Here is a 22,189-nt window from a genome sequence, read left to right as displayed (position 1 = left end):
TGACCATTAAGGACAAATGCTTTGGGACAATGTGAGCTGGGGTGGGAGGGGGTGGAGTGGGAGAGGGTCGGGAGCTGAGGCCAGACTTGGAGCAGCCTCTGTGTCCCTTGGCAACAGGCTTATGTGTTCCACTGTGTGCATGCCCCCAAAGTCCCAGATGCCCTAACGGACACTCATTTTTTTAAACGGATAAGCTGATAATCTTAAACAGTAACTTAATGAGACCTTGGAGGAAAAATCCAAGTGACAAAGGGCGTCTTGTTCAGCCGCTCTGGCTCTGTGAGTCTGTTTGAAATATGGTAGACTTGTTCAAGGTGCTGAACAACTGCTGTGGTTTGGGACTGGAATGCCCCTGCCAAAACTCATGTTAGGGTTTAATTGCCAGTCAAAGGAAGGTAAGAGGTCGTAGGGTCACTGAGGGACATCGGATCATGGGAATTCTGCCTCCCATCCGTGAGGGGACTAGCGTGATTATCACAAGAGTAGGTTAGTCACAACACAACAGCTCTCCCTTGGTCCCCTTCTTCATCTTCCACTCTCTTACCCACCTTCCCTTCAGTTTCTCTGTCATGAGACCTGCACCGTAGGCTAAGAAGTCTGTGCCTCATATACTGGCTCACAGCAACCGTCTTTAAATCCATCTCCAGGGGATCCAACACCCTCTTCTGACCTCGAGGGGCACTAGCATGCCTGTGGTACACATATATACACAGAAGCAAATCACTTATCCACATGTAATAAAATGAGCACATCTTTTGTTGTTAAAAGAAGAAAGTGATTGTTTCACATGGTCCTGCGTTTCCAGACCCCAGGACTGTGGACTAAGTAACCCTCTTCGTAACTGACTCAGTCTCAGGTGTCCAGTCAGAACACTGCAGGACTCAGTCAGCAGAAGAAAATAAGTGAAGACGCCTTCCAACAACAACAACAACAACAAAAGTTGATCTGTTCATTCACTCTCGGGCTGCTTATTGCACGCTCAATCTGTGCTAGACAGTGAAAAATATAACTGAAAACAAAGATAAATAAACAGAGGGCGGAGTCCCTGCCCTGGAGTGACCTAACTCCTCAGCTTCTTCCTCAAGACCTCGGCATGATGTCATCGGCGGCCACTTCTCAAGGGGCAGAGGAGAGTGTCTGCTGAGGCTTTCAGGTCTGTCTGAGACTATTTTCCCCAAGATCTTGGTTCAGGCTGGGAACACAGTGTATTGTGGTATGCGTTTTGAGGTCCAGCTGTGGTTCCTCATCTTCTGCTGCTTCCCACTCAGGGTGTTCCCGATGCCTCTACACGCCAGGCCGGAAGGACTAAGTGGAGCCCTGAAGTGATGGAGTTCTGTAGGACTTCAGTCTGGCTGGGAATAAATGCCTGCGTTGAGAGGTTGGGGGAGGGGGAGGGGGAGAAGACCTTCTCTGAGGATCTCCAGTGAAACAACTTTCTGAGATGATCTCAGATTGTGCATTTTCTTTATTCAGGGTGGGCTTGTCTGCATACACCTTATTCGGGGTGAACCAAGGGTTGTATAGTTTTGGGGAACGGCATGAGAGTATTCAGAGTGGGCGAAGGTCATTGGCTCCATGAAGGCTAAGGTACCGAGATGCCTCCTTAGCATAGAGAGGCATTCCAGGAATCTCAGGTGCAGTGGGGTCTGGAATGCCCCAAGTAGAGAAGAGAGAGCCCAGCTGACAAAGGGAGACTGCCATTTTGCACTGAGCTCAGAGCTTTCAGCCGGGGTTCCTGATGGTGCAGGGCAAATCGTCTACTCTTGTACCTCACTAATGAACACTTACTAGTTCCTAGTCTAGCTGGCTAGACTGGCTGGCCAGCAGGCTCGTGGTTTCCTCCTGTTTCTGCCTTTCCAGGACCAGGATTACAAGAATATGTGCTGCTACACCCGGCTCTTCGTTGGTGTGGTCCCGGGGATCTGAACTCATGTCCTCAGGCTTGCTTGCTTGCCTGCCTGCGTGGCAAGCACTTTACCCACTGTGCCACACCCAGAGCACTCAGCTCCTCTTGTTTGGATCTCAGAGTCTCAGTTTAGTGGTGTCCACCTTGCCTTTAACTCTTTGTCAAACTGAGAAGCCACAGGGAAGCAGAGAGGACCGGTCTCCTCTACTCACTGACCAGGCTCCTGAACTCTGCCACCAGGCACACATGGGTCTGTGAGACACTGAAGCTTTGCTCCATGGTCAGCAGTGTTTTCAAAACGTGGAGGTAGGAAAAGGTAAACAGGCTTTGAGCTGCAGCTTTTCAGCCTTGAGCAGGCTTACATGCAACTGGTCTCTCCAGGACCAAACTTCATTCGATCACAGATTCTGGTTTATGATGTGCAGTTTCTGAGGATGCGGGGAAGAACAGCTGTCCTGGCAATGGCTGGGTCTATAACCCTGAACAGTAGGACTATCTTTTTCAGTCAAACCGCATCGGGTGAGCATCCTGTATCCAAAATGCTGGAGACCACAAGCAGTGTGGATGTTTTCCCTCCAACTTTGGAATATTTATGAAACTCTAACCTGAAACGCTTGTGTGTAATTGTCTGTGCTCAAAGTTTTAGGCTTTGGAGTGTCTAGTTGGGGGTGGGGCTCAAGCTGAACCTACCTTGTATCAGCGGAAAGGTGATCAGCAGGGGAGGAGGCAGAGGAAGAGAGTAGACCCCTTCCAGGGGAGGAGGCAGAGGAAGAGAGTAGACCCCTTCCACACAGGAGCTCTGTATTGCTGGCTGTCCTATCGCCATGAGCACCCTCGAACCTGCCCTTCTCAAAGACTCCAGAAGAATTAACAAGACCTGTTTGAAGGCATTTTGGGGAGTAAGTTAGGAAAAAAGCATACCAGGCTGATGTCTTCACAGCCCTCTGCAGGAGTGAGAGTTCAGGTCTATGTCAGATGTGGTCTATTGTTTGGCAGCAGCCGTGGTCACTGGAAGCACACGCCTCAACTTGCCTTGTCCAGTTGATAGAGGCCTAGAATTGATCTCTAAGGACCATTCCCAAAGGTTTGCTGGTTTTTTCCTGCCTGGTCCTCACTTTCCTATATGTTCCATCTTTAACAGGAGAGCGCCCTCTTTTCCCTCCATCTTTTAGTTTGTGCCTCCCTCAGAGCTGAAGGCACCTATGCGCATTTCTCCCACACCAGCCGAGCCTCCAATGCCTTTCCAAAAATATTTCATCACCTTCCCCACTTTTTGGTTTCCTTCACAGGCAGTGCTGGAGGGAAGGGCTGCTGGACTTTCCTTGGGTCTCTGTGTACAATGGGCTTTTGTTTCGGAGATGAAGAACGGGGGTTGGGGGAGGGGAAGGCATGGTGCTCAGTTCTGGGGGCTTCATGGAAGGGTTTGGCTGTGTGGCTAAAGGATCAAAGCCCATACATAACTGAAGTTTTAAGCAAGGAACAAGGACAGATCACTGGAAGAGCACAGATGGGGGGATCCCCTGAGGCCCTAGGTGTTGGGGTACAGGTGGTCTGCAGCTCCTTTCTCAGGCACAAATCCTGACGAAGATGTGGCTACACGACTTCAGGAAACTGAAGACTGGAGCTAACATCCAGGAAAAATGTCTTCCAGGCAAACCAAAACCACAAGAGCAGGGAGGTCTGAAGAAGAACTCAGGTAAAGAGGACCACGAGGCTGTTTAAGCTCTGTTTGCATGCCAGCTTTAGCAGCTGGACAAATGGTGTATAAACAGTGGTGGCAAAATAAAAATTGTTCACTCCTGAAGTTGACCCAGAGTTTTGTCTCTGTCTACCACCCCCATCCCCAATCCCATTCCAGGTCCCCATGATGGTCATGAATGAGAAGTCTGAGGCATTGGGCACAAGCAGTGTTCTACCTCAGCCCAGGAAGCTGAGCTCTGCACCCAATAGAGGGCAAGTGGTCCCACTTCTCAGCAGAGGACCCAGAGATTCAGGCATCCAGCAAGTGGGGATTGTGGGTATCTCTGAAGTCAGCATCTCTGGGATGTAAATGACTAACAGCAAGGCCTTTTCAAGAGCATCCTTAAAAAGAAACAAAAAGAAAGGGGGTGTGGTGGATACAGCAACACACACACACATACACACACACACACACACACACACACACACACACGAGAGAGAGAGAGAGAGAGAGAGAGAGAGGCAGAGAGAGAGAGAGAGAGAGAGAGAGAGAGAGAGAGAGAGAGAGAGAGAGAATGTTCTAAGACACAAATCGGATGGAGGATGATAATTTGGAATGAATTTTATATGCATCTCTCAAGTCCCACCACCACTGCTACCACCATCAAAACAACCCACGTGATCCCAGTAGAAGAGCACCATGGAGAGCTGTCCATCCTCCAAGGGCTGGAGAAGAGCTGGACAAATGACACCGTTTGCTCTCTGCTAGCAGAAGTAGAACCACCAGCCTAGAAAGCAGCCTAGCAGTTTGCATAAGACTAAATGTGTAACCCATGTCACCCTGGCATCGCAACCTTCACAGGAAAGAAAACACAGGCACACACAGAAAACCACATGCAGATGTCCACAGTAGCTTTATCCCTAGCATCCCAAATTTACAGACATTCCCAATGTTCTTCAACATGTTAAAACAAAAAACAAAAAACAACTGTCAGTTCATTTACGTTATGGAATATTGCTCAGCAGAGGGGTGACCTACTTATAGGAAAAACAACACAGATGAATCTCTTGGGACAACTCGTAGGTGCCACAGCCAGTTCCAGAAAGTTACCTGTGATATGGTTCCTGTTAAATAGCATTCTAGACACACAAAAAAATATATCTATCTATCCTTTAATCATCTATCAATCACCTATCATCTATCTATCATATATTTCTATCATTTATCCATCTATCAATCATTTACATATCTATCATTTATTTATCTATCTTCTATCAATCATTTATCTGTTAACCACCCATCTATCATCTACCTATCTATAAATTATCTTTTTATGTATTTATCAACTATTATCTATCTGTCATCAATCTATCTAATATCTATCAATCTTCTATCTTCATTCAATCTCTATCACTTATCCATCAATCATCCATCTATCTATCTATCTATCTATCTATCTATCTATCTATCATCTATTCATGAAATATCTATCTATCATCTATATATCTATAATCTATCTATTCATCAAATATCATCAATCATCTATTTATCTATCTATCATCTATTCATCAATTATCTATCAATCATCTACATATCTATCATCTAGCTACCTATCATCTATCTTCTATCTCTCTATCATCTATCCATCTACCAATTATCTATCTAGCTATAATCTATGAGAAGGAACGACAAAAGAAGAGGGACAGGACCAAACTAGAGACAAGCCCAGGGCTGAGGGTGTCAATCCCCAACTTATAGCTTCACACCCAAGAGGCGGAATGTATCAACAGATGCAACACATGTAAAATGGGACCTGGACCTGTGAGCTGCAGCAGATTCCTATCTACAATGACTGACCCAAGGAGGCCTGAGCTATGCAAAAATAATAGTTTGTAATATCCAGAGAATTACTCAGTTCTGTTGCTGGGTTTGAATGTCTGCTCTAAGTCAGTCTTGCTCAGCCCAAACTACCATTTCTGGTGACAACATCCAGGAAACCGAACAATAACTTTTGCAATATTGGTCTAGGAGGCCAGAACTAAATTAGTATCTGCAGCTTCCTCTAATTATTTCACTACTTACAAATGAAGACATCCAGAGAAAGCAGATGATGGGAATTTCTTCCGATGATGGCACCTTCCAGCTAATCTGCCAGTAACTTGGTACCCCATAGTCTCTTGTCAGGAGACACCCCAAACTTACTTTCTCTATGGGAATTCCTCCACGTTTTCTTGCCTGCTTTTGAGTCTTTGCCCAGTAGAGATAATGGTGACTGATGTCCTGCTTCAGCAAGCTCAGGATAAATGGCCTTTGCTTTCCTTATCTGCTTGGATTTTATTTCCATGCATTTTGGTAGATGCTTATGGAATATATTATTTCAAATAACCAATGGAATCAGCTACTGTGCCAAATCAGTTTCTTGCCATAGGTCAGTGAGTGGGTGACTGTCGATGGCCATTTTCTTTGGTCTGGCCTGGGCACAGATGCTTTCACTGACGTCTAAAGCAAGCCTGACAGGCCATCTCAGTCCTTCTAGCAGATCTCCTATGGATGCTCCCCATTCCCACTGCTCCATGCCTTGGCCTGCCTGGTACTCATGCAGACCTGGCTGTTAAGTATTTTGGATACTGTGATTGACCAACCTGGCTCCATCTTAAGAATGGAAGCCGTCCTGTTACAAAATCAGAGCAAGTTCATTTCCGTTTGCTGCAGAATGCAAAGGACCATGCTTTAACCTGTTTCTGGAGTTGGACGGGCTCTCCACCCTATGGGGTTTCACTCACACCTGCAAAGTACTGTGATGCTCTGTCAGATAATTTTGAAATGTTCAGCCAAGATCCTACATAACCAGAATTCCTCTAGAAATCATCTCACACCCACCCCACCCCCAGCGCCCCAAAAGAGTCTTGCATTTTTATGGACTATATAAACTCTACTCTCTCTTGTGTTCCATGCTGGGGTTTTTTGGGGGTTTTTTGTTTGTTTGTTTGTTTTGTTTTGTTTTGTTTTCAAACCCTGCTTTAGAGAGATATCCCTGTCTGACAGAAAATAAATTAATTTGACCAAAGAACGTAGATAATGACTTTTAGTTCAGCAGAATTAGCAATTCCCACCATGCTTGCAGGCCACCCCAAGCTAAAGTGCCACTGCTTCCTACTAGAAATACCTCGGAGGAGGAGGACGACGATGATGAGGAGGAGGAGCTATGTGCCTTCTTCCAGTCTCCACACTCAACAGCAGGGCCAGCCACATTCCCTTGATGCTCCTACCTCTATTACTGAACTATTCAAAATCATACCGTTGATCTATTTTCTGCCCAACTGCTGAGTCACTTGTCCTACTCTCTGCATCCCTCATGCAGGTGGGCATGGCAGAAATGTCTGAAGAAACCACTCTGAAGGGCACCCTTGTTAGAGGAGGGTGCTTGTGGCACAGAGACCCACCCAAAGCAGATTTAAGGTCCTCTTTCCACAGCACCAAATGGTATCACTTAGCACCACCAACTCCTGAGCTACCACACCCTCATTCCCATTCCTGGCCCACGGTCTCTGTCCCCTGGAAACATGTTTTGCAAATAGAATGATCTCAGAGTAACATATGTTGCCAGCATGTAACATTGTAATATCTTTTATTTTTTTCTCCCTGGCTTTCTACCCCTCAGCTACCCCTCACCTCAGACCCATTTTCATTGAACATCATTAAAAGCAAAACAAAATACAACAGAAAACAACACAACAAAATCCTCACTCCCCACTTAGAGCCCCAAGTCCTGGGGAGTCGGAGCACAGGACTCACTGTCTCCATTAAAGTTCAGAAATAAAAATGTCTTTCTCCTTTCAGTGCTGATCCCTGATGCGACTCTATAATCAGTATCAAACGCTCAGTAGCAAGGATTTCTGTCGAGCCTTCTCAGCTAAAATAGATTTCACCTGCCCATTGCTCTTTGTGAGGGAACAATGGGCATAACAATAAGGGCCTGGGATAGCGTTCATCCATGAATAGTCTCCATTCGAGGTATTTGCTGTTAGCCCTGCAGATTACCTGTAAAGAATGTCCGCCTCCCTCCGTGGAGAAAGGTTGTGCCCCAGGCGAGCAATCCAGGCTGTTCCGTGGTAATGAATCAATAGGTGCCTGCAATTAAATGGAGTCTGATATCCAAATGGTAGGAGTCACCTTTGGAAAGGGGGGGTCTTTTTTCTCCTCTAGTCTAATTGCACAGCCCAGGGTGTCTCCAGCGTGAATGGGTCAACTTGGTGCGTGAGCGTGGGCGAAGGGGCTGCAGGAAGGGGCGGAGAGGGTGGCAAGTGCGGTTCTTCTGGGGGCCTTCTTAGGTGAGCACTCGCACTCGAGGAAGTGGGACTCACCTTTTTCCCGGAAGTGGGACTCACCTTTGTCCCGTTAGCACGCAGCTGGATTTTTTTTTTTTTTTTTGTGGGGAGGGGAGTGTTAGGGAATGGTGGTGACTGGGGATGCCTGCCATGGGCAGAACTCATGGCTAGCTGCATCCTTGTGCTGTCCATACCCAGCAGTGTGATTTGGGAATGGTAGCACCTGCCTGCCACCACCGCTATTCATGGGGCTTGCAGCACAGGAAAAATCAGTTTCCTAGCATCCCCTGCCATATAGTCCTGATCAATCAGACGTGGTCTTCTGCTGCGCAGAGTTTCTGGAAAGCGACTGGTTCTTCGATTTAAATAAAAAGGAAGACGGAGCATTTGACATTTCTTGCCCCTCCCCCTCCTTTCCTTATCGGAATGCAGTCATAATGGTTGGAATCCCGGGGGCTGTCATCTTGCAAACAGAAAGACTAACTCCATAAGTGTTTAAGTGAATGGCATAGAAGGATCAGAGGGAGTTGGAGGTGTTGGTAGCAGGCCACAGCTGTCCCCACCCCATAGGACCTCCTGTGAGAACGATGGCTCCCTCTGCATGGATGGCACTGTTGCTACAACTCCCTATCACAGGTGGCCACACGCAGTCTCTAACTGATGCTTGGTTATTTCTACAAGCTAGCACACCAAGGCTTTGGAAACTTCCTTGGAGAATGACTCAGAGAAAGGGAAAGAACTGTCCTGGGAACCATTATCACCAGGAATCGAATGCTTCAGGCTTGGCCATCTCATCATCATCTGTTAACGCAGACAGCTAAGAACCACTGCCACCATCACAACTGTCACCATCACCACTACCATCATCACCACCACCATTACTACCACCACCACTAATCATCACCACCACCACCACCTTCACCATCATCACTACCACCATTACCCCCCATCCCCGCACACACACACACACACACCATCATCATCATCATCGGCCTTGAATCCCTTGCTTAGCAAAACAAGGCTTCTGGAGAAGCGAAGTTAAATTAAGGCATGTCAGAGGCAATGATATCTGCAGCACTTTATAAACACCTCTCTGCACAGTCTGGGGGAAACCCTGAAGGAAGCAAATCTGGGAACCAGCAGGCCCCACTCCTAACATCAATGACATTTTAAAAGCCCCTTCCCTAATACAGAAACCTTCACAGATGTCCACCCCTGGACAGACTGAGCAGCTTTTCCCAGAACCCAACGTGGCTTTTCCCGGGACCTTAGGGGGAAGCAGAGGCATGTTTTGTCTGAAGTTAGAATAGAGCCTGCAGCTCACTGGGATATCTGGTCAGAGTTTCCTAGTGACCCGTGAAGGGTCACCTGCTGACCTCTCGGCTCTGGGCAGTGTGGCTTAGAGGCTTCCCTCCAGGAGGACAGCAGAGAGGGAGAAAGAGTAAATCACAAATGAGCTAATCACCATTAATGTGGTGGCTGAAACTGCCAGTCTGACATCCCTACTAATGGCTGACAAATGTCAGGGTGGCTTGTGTGCTTTTCTTGTTAATTGAATTGGTTAATTAGGTCCCAGAGGCCCAGCTGCTAATTATGAGCTACAGCCAAATATGAGGGGAAGAAAAGAAAAAAAAAAAGATGCAAGTGAATGAAGACAAAAGAAAACACACATGTGCTCTGCACACAAGCAGGCACCCCAACTCTTCTGTGTGCTTCCCCGTCTCTACTGCGACTGCCTCTCCGTTCCTGACTTCCCACATGCTACTGTCTTCTTGATCTGTTCAAAAAGGATTTTTTTTAAAGCTAGAAAAACTCCAATTCTGCCCCTTTTTTCCACCAGGAACATCTGCTTGGACAGCGCCTCGTTCATTAGTTTTCTGCCAATTAGCAAGGAGAACAGGAGAGGAGAGAGGTAGGAAAGAAAGGCCCAATTTGTAACCGAACCCATTACTTTGTAAAGATGCTGTGTTTGAATGCTACCAGGCCCAGCTTGTTTTTAACAGAATGGCTCCAATGTGTCTTAGCATAGGCTCTAGACACAGGGATAAAGATCACAGTCCACATTATCCCCCTAGGAGCTCAGGAGGCTTCCAGAAACTGGAGACATCTCCAAGATCTGCCTCCTTGGTGCTGGAGAGATGGTTGAGTCAGTAGAGTCAGCTGAGAAAGCTTGGGAAAACCCAGCTCAGACCCCTAGCACCCATGTAAAAACTCAGGCACAGTGGCTGCACTGGTAACCTTATGGCTGAGGGTTAGGTGAAAAGATAGGCACGTTCCTGCAGCTCGTTGGTCAGCTTGTTTAGCAAAATAAGTGAGCCTCAGGTTCAGTGATTGACCCTATGTCAAGAAAGGCAGAGAGTGGCAGAGAAACATACCCAATATGCACACATGTACATTCACACACATTCAACTGCACTCAAACACATACATACATTCACATGCAATAAACGCCCCCTCCCCCACACACACTGTGTGTCACAACACTCCCTCCACACACACAGTGAGCCTCTCATGTCTTTATCAGGCACACACAGTGTGCCCCACATCTCTTTATCAGGCACACATAGTGTGTCTCACATCTCTTTATCAGATTACACAGTGTGCCTCACATGTCTTTATCAGGTACACACAGAGTGTGCCTCATATCTCTTTATCAGGTCTGGCTGTCACTGTCACCCTTTGGGTCTTTGTCCCAAGAGTCAAGAACTTTGAGGATAGCTGTAGGCTCCAGTCCTGCATCTCCAGCTAACTCTGCTTCTAGGAGCCAGCCAACTCAAATATCAGAAAAACAGATCTACATTCTTAGGTGGCATGAAAGGAGTGGGGCTGGACAGGGAACCAAGGCATCAGGGAAGCAGAGCAGAGTCTATGAAGGGAGAAGCAGATTTCTGCTTCCTGAAGTCCTGACAGCCATAGGTAAACTCCTTAGGGTGGAGCTGCCTGGCTCCAGATTTGACACCGAAAGAGCAGGAAAGAGGTTAGGTTTGAAAATGGGTGATTAGAAGCTTGGAACTTGGAAGTGTGTGTGGTGTGCAAGCCAGGCTCACTTGGAGCTGTCAGCCTCTGCTGGATTTCCACTGAGTGTGAGCCGCACCACAATGGAAGGGGAGTCATCCCTTCCAGCCAGCCAGAGTTCAGAGTCTTCCTCCTGATTTCCAGCCCGAAGTCTTAGCCTCTCTAAGTCTTGCCCCCTGCTCCCAGAGACAATGATTGGGTCAGCTACAGGTTGGCTCTGGTTGCTTAACTCTTCTGAGGTCTCTGAGTTTTGCAGAGACTTGAGTGGAACACAGGGGCCACAATCCACTGAGTTTCTCAAAAGCATGCTGGTCTTACATTTCTCCTACTGCAAATTCCTTAAAATCACCAGACAGGCCCTACATGGTGTAACTGGGGCACCTAAACTGAGAAGGAAGATGGCCCCTAAAGGAGGCAAAGGCAAGACAGTTGGAGACTCTACCACAGTGGCTCCTCCCCCAGTCAGGCAGCTAGGCCCAGATCTTCCAGAGTGGAATATTGACCTGGTGCTATCGACATGCCACCTGCTGAGACTCCTGTCCTTATTGATAACCAATGGCGGTGCCTAAAGTTCAAACACTGCTGGGCAGCTTTCATGTTTGTAAACAGTATCGATGTGCATAAATCAGGGCCATCAGACCACTGCACGATTAACATGAGTTGAGGTGAGAGAGTCCATGCGGAAGAAGCTAATTAAAATCAGAGCTGGGAGGAAGCTGTGGATACCGGCCCGTTAGTGTAAAAGCCCTCAATGCTGGACATCCCAGGACTCCTACCCCTGCCTTCCCACACTGTGGCTGCCAAAGCTGCTGTCTTTCCTTTAGGGAAGGCAGGGGTCTCACAACACCTTGGATTAACCCTGACAGCTTCTTAGGCCAGTTCCCTTCAAGTCAGCTCCAGAAATGAGATGGGCAGTGGGAGAAGACAGCAAACTGTGATCCTCCTGTTGGCCCACAGTGTTCTGATGTAGCCTAGAAGACAAATGTGGGGAAGCCTAAATAAACAAATAGTAAATCCTAAGTAAATAAGAAATGTAGGAGAGAGGGAGACTTCCCACTAAATGCTTAGGACAAATTCTACAAATTCAAGGGCAAATCTCTACTCCAGACTGTCCCTTGCCTCAGTTACTTTAAAGATGGTGTCTGCTCTTCTGCTTGTTTTTTTCAGACAGTGTCTTATGTGGTCCAAACCAATCTCAAATTCACTGTGTAGGCAAGGCAAGCTCTGAAGTTGATCCTTCTGCCTCCACCTCCCAGGGCAGGAATTACAGGTGTCTATCACTATGCCTGGCTCTGAACGTGTTTTTAAACAGGACATGGTGGCTTATTCACGTAATCCAAGCATTTATGAGGCCCCGGAGCAGGAACACTGTTGCAAGTTCAAGGCCATTTTGGACTACATAGTGAACTGTGGAGTCTCCTGGCCTAAGGTGTGAAACTTTGTCTCAAGAAAGAAAAGTCTTTACATTGTGACGGCTGAAGCTCAAAGGGACAATGTTAGAAATTTCCTCATTTAAAATAGCCCTATCCACTGCTTCCACTGCGCTGTACCACAGGGGTGACCTGGGTGTATAGGAGTCACCATCAGGATGAAGGACTTCTTTCCCATCCGGTTCCTCCGAAAATGTCATATGCGCAGCAACAACTTTTCTCTGGCTTCCAAGTCCATAAAGGAATGGCCACCATTACCCAGCACTTGCTGTGCACCAGGCACATCCCCAGCATTACCACTCATAGCTCATGTTGTATTTATTAACAACGACAATGAAAAGTCCAGAGGGAACTGCCATGGGTGGACAACTGGCCTCGGTGACTCTGCCTCCCCAAGACATCATGGAGATAAGGCAAACAAGGTTAGTGACACTTTGGACACGAGGAACAGAAGCCTGGGACAGGTTAGAGGGTTGTCTAACTCACAGTTAGAGGTAGCCATCTAGCGAAGGTCCTCCATCTTGGGAGACATGTGGCTACCTTACTCTTTTTTTTTTTCTTAACTTCTTTTTTTAAGTTAGCAAACAAAATAAAGAGTTTCATTATGACATGAGCATTAGACTTTGTTCATATTCAACTCCCATATCCTCTCCCTCCTCCCGATGGCTCCTCCTTTCCCTGCAAAAGGTGCTCCTTCTGCTCTTATAGAGTCCACATTTGAGAAAAATGTTTTATTTTTCTTTCTCCAGATTACCCTGGCTTGATTTTCTTTCTCCCACACAGCCCTCCCTTCTATCCTCTCTCTCTCTCTCTCTCTCTCTCTCTCTCTCTCTCTCTCTCTCTCACACACACACACACACACACACACACACACACACTTATAGATTCTCCATGTATGAATGAATACCTGAAGTCTGTCTTTTCGATTCTGGCTTATTCAGTCTATCATGACGGTCTTTGGCTCTACCCATTTGCCTGTGAATGACACCATTCACACTTTGTTATGAGATATCCTAATTTTGGAGAACTGTCATGGCCATGACCTTCATTTGCCTACGGGAGCTACTTACCACAGTCAGCCATGGATTCGATTCATCTTCCATATACCCTGGGAAAGGATGCTCTGATCCCCAGAACTACCATGTCATAAAGACCACTGGATCAGTCCTTAAAAAGCAAAACATATAAAGCCTGTTTGTTGTTGTTTTGTTTGTTTGTTGATTTTATCTGATCAGAGGGCTTCTCTCCCAAAACTAAGGTTGCCATTTTCTTAGTTCCAGCTAAGGTGCCCTACCAGGCAGCAGGAGAGCTGCCTTGTGTAAAGGACCAAAGGTTCTAGAAGGAGGGAGCCAGGGGCTAGTGTGTGCGCCATATCACGTTCCTGGGTTCTGGTTAGCTTCAGGACTGGAATGTTTAACTCATGTGTTTTTTTCAAGATTAATCATAAATTACAACAAGCTGCTCCCCCTTGGGGTATTTCATTTGCATCATTTTTCCCCCCAGAGGGTTGAGAGGAGAAAAAAATATCCGCTGCACAGCTTTGGAAATTAGCTGCTTGTCACTCATGAACTTGAAATGGGATTTTAAGCTCATGCCCCATGCTCCAGAGACCTGGTTCAGCTCCCAGCAAGCAAGAGACAGACGGATGGAAAGGTCCATTCCAAAGCACTCGAGTGAAGAGAGTGTTGGGCAGCTCTAGAGTAACTTGAGCCTCCAGCTTCTGAGCTCTACCATTTTTCTGCAGGCCTTGATACCTTCAGAGAGAGGCAGTCAGTCCCTTGTATGTGTAGAAGATCAGGAAAGGGCCAGCATGCACTGTTCTCTGTAGAAAATAAGATGGCGGTTCTGAGTCTGGGGAAGAAGCTTTCTGATAAACTGGTCTTTAGCTGTTCAGGTGGTATAGCTAACGAGACATTACTCTGAGTAGAAAGCTGATATCACCTTTCAGAAGGGTGACACACTGTCCACCAGGGATAGGTTGTGTCCGGGGACAGGCTGTCATAGCTTTGCAGATGGAAGGCTCATTTGTCCGAAAGAAGACTCTGTTGGATGATGAGGTGGGTGGGTCTTGAGACCCAGAGGCCAGGCCGATACTCAGTCAGTCTTCTGCATCCAGAGTGACAAGGACACTGATATAGAAGGTAAAAAGGTTGTGAGAAACCATGTTACATGAGTGGGGCTCCCATGGGAAGGTCAGATCAAGACTGAGGTCCTCCCTGGCTGGGTCAATGTCACAAAACCGATGAAAGACTCTGCCCCCCTTCCACTCAGATGTGTCAATAGTTTGGTTTTAGGACAGCATTTCACATAGCCAGTGTTGGTGTTGAACTTCCTATGTCGCTCGGGCTGGCCTTGAACTTCTGATCCTCCTGCCTCCACCTCCAGGCCCTAATATTACAGATATGAGTCTTCATACCAGGCCTGGATGCTGCAATATTTTAGGCTTCCCAGTGCTGGAAGAGGCTGGTTATGGGAGGAATGACCCTCTGGGGTACCTCTTTCTGGGCACCACTGAGTGAGCCACTTCCTGGGCAATGGTTGAAGAACCAGAACCTGACCAGCTTAGTAGGTTCTTTAGGAAGCTCAGCTGGGTTAGCAGAAGATGGACCTCCATCACAAAAACTCAAGCACGCTTGAATCTTTCATTGCGTCATGACTTATTGGGCCAACCTGATCTCCCTTGTCCCTGTTCACTGATTAGTATTTAATTCTGACCATTTTCAGACGCCAAATCCACCCACAGAGTCCTCCCTTGGGAATCTGAAACAACTGAGAAACAGAATGAAAACCCTTCTGTGAGAAGGCCATCCATCATCAGTGGGCCTGGGTTAGTTACTTTTCAAACCAGGTGCCACGAAACACCATGTCTTAAAGCAATGGAAGGAACCATTTTGGCTCCTGGTTTCAGAGAGAGAGAGTCTATGATGCTGAAAAAGGCATGGCGACAGGTGGTCAGAGCAAGATGCTGCCTCCCCACATCTGTGACCATGAGATAAAATCAGAGGAAGAACTGGAAATGGGCCAAGGATGCAAGCTCTTAGAGCCTGCCCCTGCAGTGTACTTCCACCAGCAAGACTGCACCTCCTAAACATCTCATAACCTCCACAAATAGCACAGAAATCAACCAAAAATCAAGTTTTCACATGCATGAGCCTGTGGGGACAGTTCTCGTTTAAACCACTGTGGAGTCTAAGCTGCCTCTCCAGCCCTGCACTGGAGCAGTATCAAGTGTAAACCAATCCTTAAACACACAATGGGCGATCACACCTCAGGTTCTACTGGTGCTTTGCCCTGACCCAGGGTGCCTCTTCCTCCCATGCCCCAGTTTTGGAGAATAATTCTTTGTTTAAATAGTTTTTATCTTATGTGTATATTTTCCCTGTGCACCATGGGCGTGCCTAGTGTCCACAGACACCAGAAGAGGGTATGTGAAGTGGAAACTTCTGGTTTCTTTGGAAAGTCAGTTGTGTCAAATGATGTTTTGCTGGGGCACACGGGTGAAAGAATGTTTTGCTGAAGCAGACACAGGTTAAAGAGTATTTTGGGTAACAGACACATGATGTTTAGAAAGTATATAAATGTGACCCCACAGACAGTAGGAGCTGGAGCATGGTCTTCACTGATGACACATATGTATCGGTTCGCCTTACGTTGCATTACTGAGCTTCACTTGTGGGGACTTCACCAAAGAACTTCTTGTGAGGTTCCTGCAGCTTCCTGCTGCTTCATCAGCCTCAGGCTGGTTGGTGAGCCTTGCAGGTTCTTCTGGATTGAACTGCCCCCTGCTGGTTCATGTGTGGTGTCTGCTGAATGGACTGCACTGCAGCTACTGATTTGTGTTTGGTGTTTGTTAGTGGACAGGATTGAGAACATCAAAGATTGGATGGCCCCAAAACTATTTCTAAACAGCTCCACTTCCTAATAACCTTTCTTTTCCAGAACCTCTGGTGAGTGGTTAACTAGAGAAGGGTTGAATCCTTATTAAAATAGGCTGTGAAAAACACACCCCTGCAGGTATGAGATCCCCTGGGACTGGAGTAACTCACTCCAGATGGTTGTGAGCTGCCATGTAGATGCTGGAGATCAAATCTGGGTTTCCTTGCAAGAATAGCAAATGATTTTAATAGCTGGTTCATCTTTCTAGCCATGATTTTTAGTTTTCTTAGGTTTTTGTTGTTGTTGTTGTTGTTGTTGTTGTTGCTGTTTACTGTATAGTCCAGGCTGGCCTCAATCTCATGGAAACCCTTCTACTCCTGCCCCCTGTGATAAAATTACAGATGTGCCCCATTGCATCTGGCTTCCAGACCCATATTTGCTACCAGATTCTATTTGACTCAAAGGCTCAGTTTTTCACAGCTCTGGGGTCTTCAGCAATTGATACCTGCATTAGTTTTCTGGGACTGCTCTCTCCCGCAGCAAGTGGTCCAAATGATAGAAATGTTACCACACACCCCTGAAGGCTGAAACCCTGAAGTCAGGGTGTAGATGGAACTGCTCCTGAAGACTGTAAGCAAAGACTCTGGTCTAGACTTGGTGGGTGGTCTCCATGCTTACATAATATGCTCTCTGTGAACATGTCACTAAGTCCAAATTTCTCCTTTTCTAGAAGCCTCAGCCATATCATAGTAGAACCCAACTAGTGAGCTCTTTCCCACCTCTGTAAAGACGGTCTCTAAATAAGGTCACATATGGTGTCCTGGGGATGAAGAAGACAGTGTATACACTTAGAGGGGACACAATTCCTTTTATAATAAGATATGTGAATGGTGAATACAAAAGGATCCTAATAAATCCTCCAACCCCACTCACTTATTACAATGCATGGAAACTGAGGTCTGAATGGGTAAGATGTTAATCCAAGTTCCCCCTCAAGCAAAACTCTGAGTCTCTTAGCCCTGTGAGGCTGGGTTCTTTGTACCACATCTGTCATAGTTAGTTTGTCAACCAGATAGTCTGCAATCTCCTGGACAGAGAGTCTCATTGAGGAATTATCTAGATGAGTTGGCATCTGTTTGGGTCTGTCTGTTTGGGATTATCATTACGTTGAGGTGGGAAGACCCACTGTTATGAGTGGCACCAGTTCCCAAGCAGGGATCCTGAAGTGTACAACAGTGGAGAAATGGAAGCAGAGGCATGCACACAATCATTCTCTGCTCTAAACTATGAGTGTGATGGTGCTAGGGGTTCCCGCCACCCCAACGACATCTCTGGTATGATAGACTGCACCCTGGAGCTGGGGTCCAAATAAACTTCCTTTAGTTAGAGCATTTTTATCACAGCAGCAGGGAACACAACTAAGGCACCACCCCATGTTACATTCATTATTTCTTCTGTGGAGAAAATGAAGCAGAGAGAGGAAACAGCATTTCTAAAAATTGTAGAGTGTTGTAGACAGGGAATGGAAGTGATAGGACCCCAGAGTAGGGTAATTCTGTGTGGGAAGCCACATGTGCAGTTACAGAATGGCACTGGCTTCCGCTGGCTACCACGCATACATAGGCAGTAAAGTTTTTTTTGCCAAGGTGAGGTTTTGAGAATTAACCAAAATTAACCAATCAGATGAGAGAGAAGTTAACCAATCAGATGAGAGAGAAGTTAACCAATCAGATGAGAGAGAAGTTAACCAATCAGATGTAGGCATGCAAATGAGGTGGTAAGCATAACCCATGCATAACCAATCCAGGTGTGAGACATGCCTCTCCTAGGCCTATATAAGCAGCACCAGTTCTGGGCTTGGGGTCTCTTCGCCTCTGCAATCAAGCTTTCCCAATAAACGTGTGCAGAAGGATTCTGTTGCAGCGTTGTTCTTGCTGGTGAGTCAGGGCATTGTTCTTGCTGGTGAGTCAGGGCATGCGCAAGAATTCTGCAGTGTCAGCATTCCTCTGCTGGTCTCCAAGCTGGCAGGACTATCTACCACTCACTTGACATGTGTGTACCGCATCCCTGTCAGCTCCATGTACATGAGGATCTGTGCACTACTTACAGCTATAGGTCAGATGAGGGCTTCCAAATTCCACGGCACTGGCTGGCTGAGAACATTTTCTTCCATATGCTCTCATCAGTACATGTGAAGTTAAGAAAGGGATCATCAAAAAATGAGCAGAATGGGGATTCTCCCCTGGAGCTCCATGGTCAGACAGAAAACATCTCTTTGGAGAAAGGACTCAAGGATCCTTGAAGGTGGTAGAACTACATACTAGTCTCACTGGCCAGAGAACCACCTGGGGGCAGGGTCACAGTGATCAGGTTCAGGACTCTTTGCTGTGATGTAAGGAGGTTGATGATTGTAAAGTGTGAGGCCAGGGTCATTGTAATCTACCAATCACTTCCTCCACTTCACAGAGGGAAAGTAGAAAGTAGGTCTCAGGCAGGAACGGTATGTTTAGAGAATTCTAGTTTTTAGAATGAGCCAAGTTTGCTATGGTAATACCCAACCTCACACTCTCAATAGCTTACAGTGACAAAGATCTGATTTCCAATCATGAGACATGTTCGTTGGGGTCTGCAATGACCCACCCCGTAGCATCCCCATGTAGGCCCTGGAGGATGACGCAGCCTGTGCTTGGAACTTCTGCTGAACAAGCTTCACAACCTTTTGGCTAAGACCAAGAGTGGGATTCTGCTGACTTTCTAACGAGAGAAATGGTATTGGGAAATTTATCCATCACTCCCAGGTCATTCTGGATAAAGTTCCCATTTCATTGGCCAGATGAAGTCACATGACCAAGTCTTATGTCAACAGGCAGAAATGTATGATCCCTGTAGGGGAGGACCCATCATAGGAGAGGGTCTGACAGGGGTGACAGAATCTAATATGTCACATCATCATATCCAGCCATTGTAAATGTCACCTTTATTTCCTCAGATAAAGGGATAAAATGACATTCATACACAAGCTGTGTGAATACATGGATTAGACTGAGCCCAGAGCATTTCCTTCTCTGTCTTAACTATCCCTAGGCCTAGACCTGGAAGCTTCTAGCCTTCCTACAATCTAATCTTCCAAGCTGACTCATTCAATCTGGCTTCTCTTGGCTTCTGACTGAATGCCCTGGTGGGCCTCATACTGGCTTTGGCAATATGTTCTAATTTTCTGGTTTCTTCTTGTTCTCTGGCTAATTCTGTCTTCACCTGTGTCTAGCTTGCTCTCTTTGTAACCTGGCTCTGTAAGACTGTCCCTGTAACTACCATACACACATCACCCACCACCCTACCCCATGTTTCTCTCTTAATGCTCTTAAATAGCTCTTTTGGTTGTTCTTATGTGAGTTGGGCATATTCTCTTGCTGAATGATTCTGTCAAATCTTTCTCTGATTTGTCACTCTTCTGCTCCTTGGTTAGACATCACTTTCAAACATGCTGCTTCCTTATACAAACTAACCTTACCTTCATTTTTAAGGATTGTGGTGGTTTGAATATGCTTGGCCCAGGGAGAGGAACTATCAAGAAGTATGGCCTAGTTGGAGGAAGTGTGTCACTGTGGGGGTGGGCTTTGAGGAGCTTGTGCTCAGGCTCTGCCCAATATGGAGGGACCTGGCTGCTTGAGGAAGAGAGTTCCCTCCTGGATGCCTTTGATCAAGATGTAGAACTCTCAGCTCCTCTATTACCATGTCTGCCTGAATGCTGCCATGCTTGTCACCATGATGAGAATGGACTGAACCTCTGAAACTGTAAGTCAGTCCCAATTAAATGTTTTCTTTTAGAAGAGTTACCTTGGTCATGGTGTCTCTTCACAGGAATACAACCCCAAGACAGGATTAAAACTGTGTGCTAATAGTATGTCTGCCTTCCAGCCAGATCATACTGTAATCCATGCATGTCTGCATTCTGGCTGGATGATATATTTGGATGTGAACCCTTGCCAGAGCAGCCATGTCACTGGGTTGAAATTTGCCTATAAACCATGGTTTAGCTCTTGGAGAACCAGTGGTTCGGGATATCATCCACTTCTCTAGAGCTTAGTCCGTCTGTTGAGTTAATGGGAGTCATGATTCTACCTGCCCGACAGCACTGCTGTCAAAAGTCAGCATACGTGTGCTATGAAATTGCCTGCAAAGAGATCCTTAAAGCACCCTACAAACTAAAGGCTTAAGTTTGCCAGAAAGCCGATGTGTATAAATGCAAAGACAGGTGGGGGCACACAATAGGTACTGTAGGGGCTGAGACAATGCAAGGTGGGCAAAATGCTTGCCTTGATAGTGGGCCTGAGTTCAATGCCCAGGATGCATGTGCCTGGTAGTGACAACCACACACACACAGAGTCACACACAAATACACACAAAGCTCTCTTACACACATGCCACACACACATACATACACACATGCACAAGCACACACACTCATACACGCAGCCACACACACACATATACACAATACTCTCATACACACACACCCCACACACACATACATACACACATGCACAAGAACACACACACACCAATACAACAACAGAAAGCAGGTTCTATGTGTGTGCCTGTGTGCTCCTGTATGAGCACAGAGCCTAGACTCCCTGAATCTTCTAGTAAGAAAGGCAATGAGGTATGGTTGGTGGGTTCAATGAAAAAGTGCTCACAGATGTAGCCTGGCTAGTTAGGAGAATGACACGGAGGGACAGGTTACCCTGTGACACCAGCAATAATAGATTCTTTCCTTTAACCAGCTTGCCTCAATCATAAACATCTTAGTGAGTGTAGACATTAAACAGACAGCATTAGTATTTATACGATGTAGTTGAAGACTAGGTGCTATGTCCAAGGTCACTCAGTAACACTAAACACCCAAGTTCTCCTGATGCAGCTAATATTCATGAATGCTTAACTCTTGCAACTGCTGTATGAAGTGGGTGAGTTTACTGTGCTCACTCAGATGAGAAAACTAAGGCCCAGAAAGGTTAAATAGTTTGATCATTATCAAACGGTTCAGAGAAACTCGATACTTGGCATTCCAAGATATACTGCCTCCCCACACACATGCATACACACATGCACACACATTCACATGTGTACATGCATACCACATACACGTGCATACACATACATGTATGAACACACGTGCACACCACATACCCACACAGGTACACAGGCACACATACGCACATACATGGACACACACACACACACACACACACACACACACACACACACTTTAATACCACTGAAACTGTGATTGTCTTTTCACTGATGACATGTCATAGTTTGAATCAAGGTTTTGTTTTCTGCTTGCTTGCTTGCTTGCTTGCTTGCTTGCTTGCTTGCTTGCTTGCTTGCTTGTTTGCTTGTTTGGTGACATATAAAATAAAGGTGCCTCTTAAGCTTGATGACATCTTTCTTAGAATCTTGATTTCTTCTCACCCTGTACCCCCCCTCTTCCCCTCATCAATGTGAGATTTAGAGAAAGTTCTTCCTCTGAGCTGAAAGGGAAGCTAAACCCAGCCACAATCTTGTCATCAGTCTGTCCCTTTCCCTCCAGCTTTCTGGACATAAATTCAGAGAGAAGAGCTGGCAAAAGGAGGCCAACAGAATAGACAGAATGGCCATTCCCTGGTCTCTCACAGGACAGATCCGAGGGACAGAGTACAGCCCATCCTACCTGCATGTCTCTGTGGCCAAGGCCTTGGCTCCAGGTGACCCAGGGCCTTTCACAGGCAGTGCTGAGAGCTGCACCCATTTTCTGCTGTGCAGAAATGAAGCCAAATAGGAACTCGGAGAAAATGCAGAAGGCACGTCGATCGTGCTGGAGTTACTGAACAAGACACGGATCTGTGTCCATTCTTGGGGGGTAAATGCTACCACATGTGCCTGAGGCTCTCACATCATTTAGTCTGTGCTG

At 46.5% G+C, this 22,189-nt stretch overlaps 1 long non-coding RNA gene across 4 annotated transcripts; it reads right to left on the bottom strand.

Moving 5' to 3' along the window:
- Window positions 1–815: 815 nt before the first annotated feature.
- On the bottom strand, window positions 816–22,131 carry Gm32028. Of its 4 annotated transcripts, XR_877942.1 has the most exons (6): window positions 21,950–22,131; window positions 13,431–13,527; window positions 11,778–11,901; window positions 7,629–7,718; window positions 3,823–3,988; window positions 816–2,783 (listed from the first exon to the last, which is right to left on the bottom strand). It is a non-coding gene; the product is annotated as a predicted gene, 32028 (long non-coding RNA). The 4 variants fall into 4 exon arrangements; XR_386814.2 differs by having other exon boundaries at window positions 816–3,988; XR_386816.2 differs by lacking the exons at window positions 13,431–13,527; window positions 21,950–22,131 and adding an exon at window positions 12,847–12,901 and having other exon boundaries at window positions 816–3,988.
- Window positions 22,132–22,189: the final 58 nt, after the last annotated feature.

The sequence above is a fragment of the Mus musculus genome, chromosome 19, assembly GCF_000001635.26.
Source record: "Mus musculus strain C57BL/6J chromosome 19, GRCm38.p6 C57BL/6J".
NCBI lineage: Eukaryota > Metazoa > Chordata > Mammalia > Rodentia > Muridae > Mus > Mus musculus.
The sequence above is the reverse complement of the archived record's forward strand: the minus strand, read 5'-3'. Positions and strand labels throughout refer to the sequence as shown.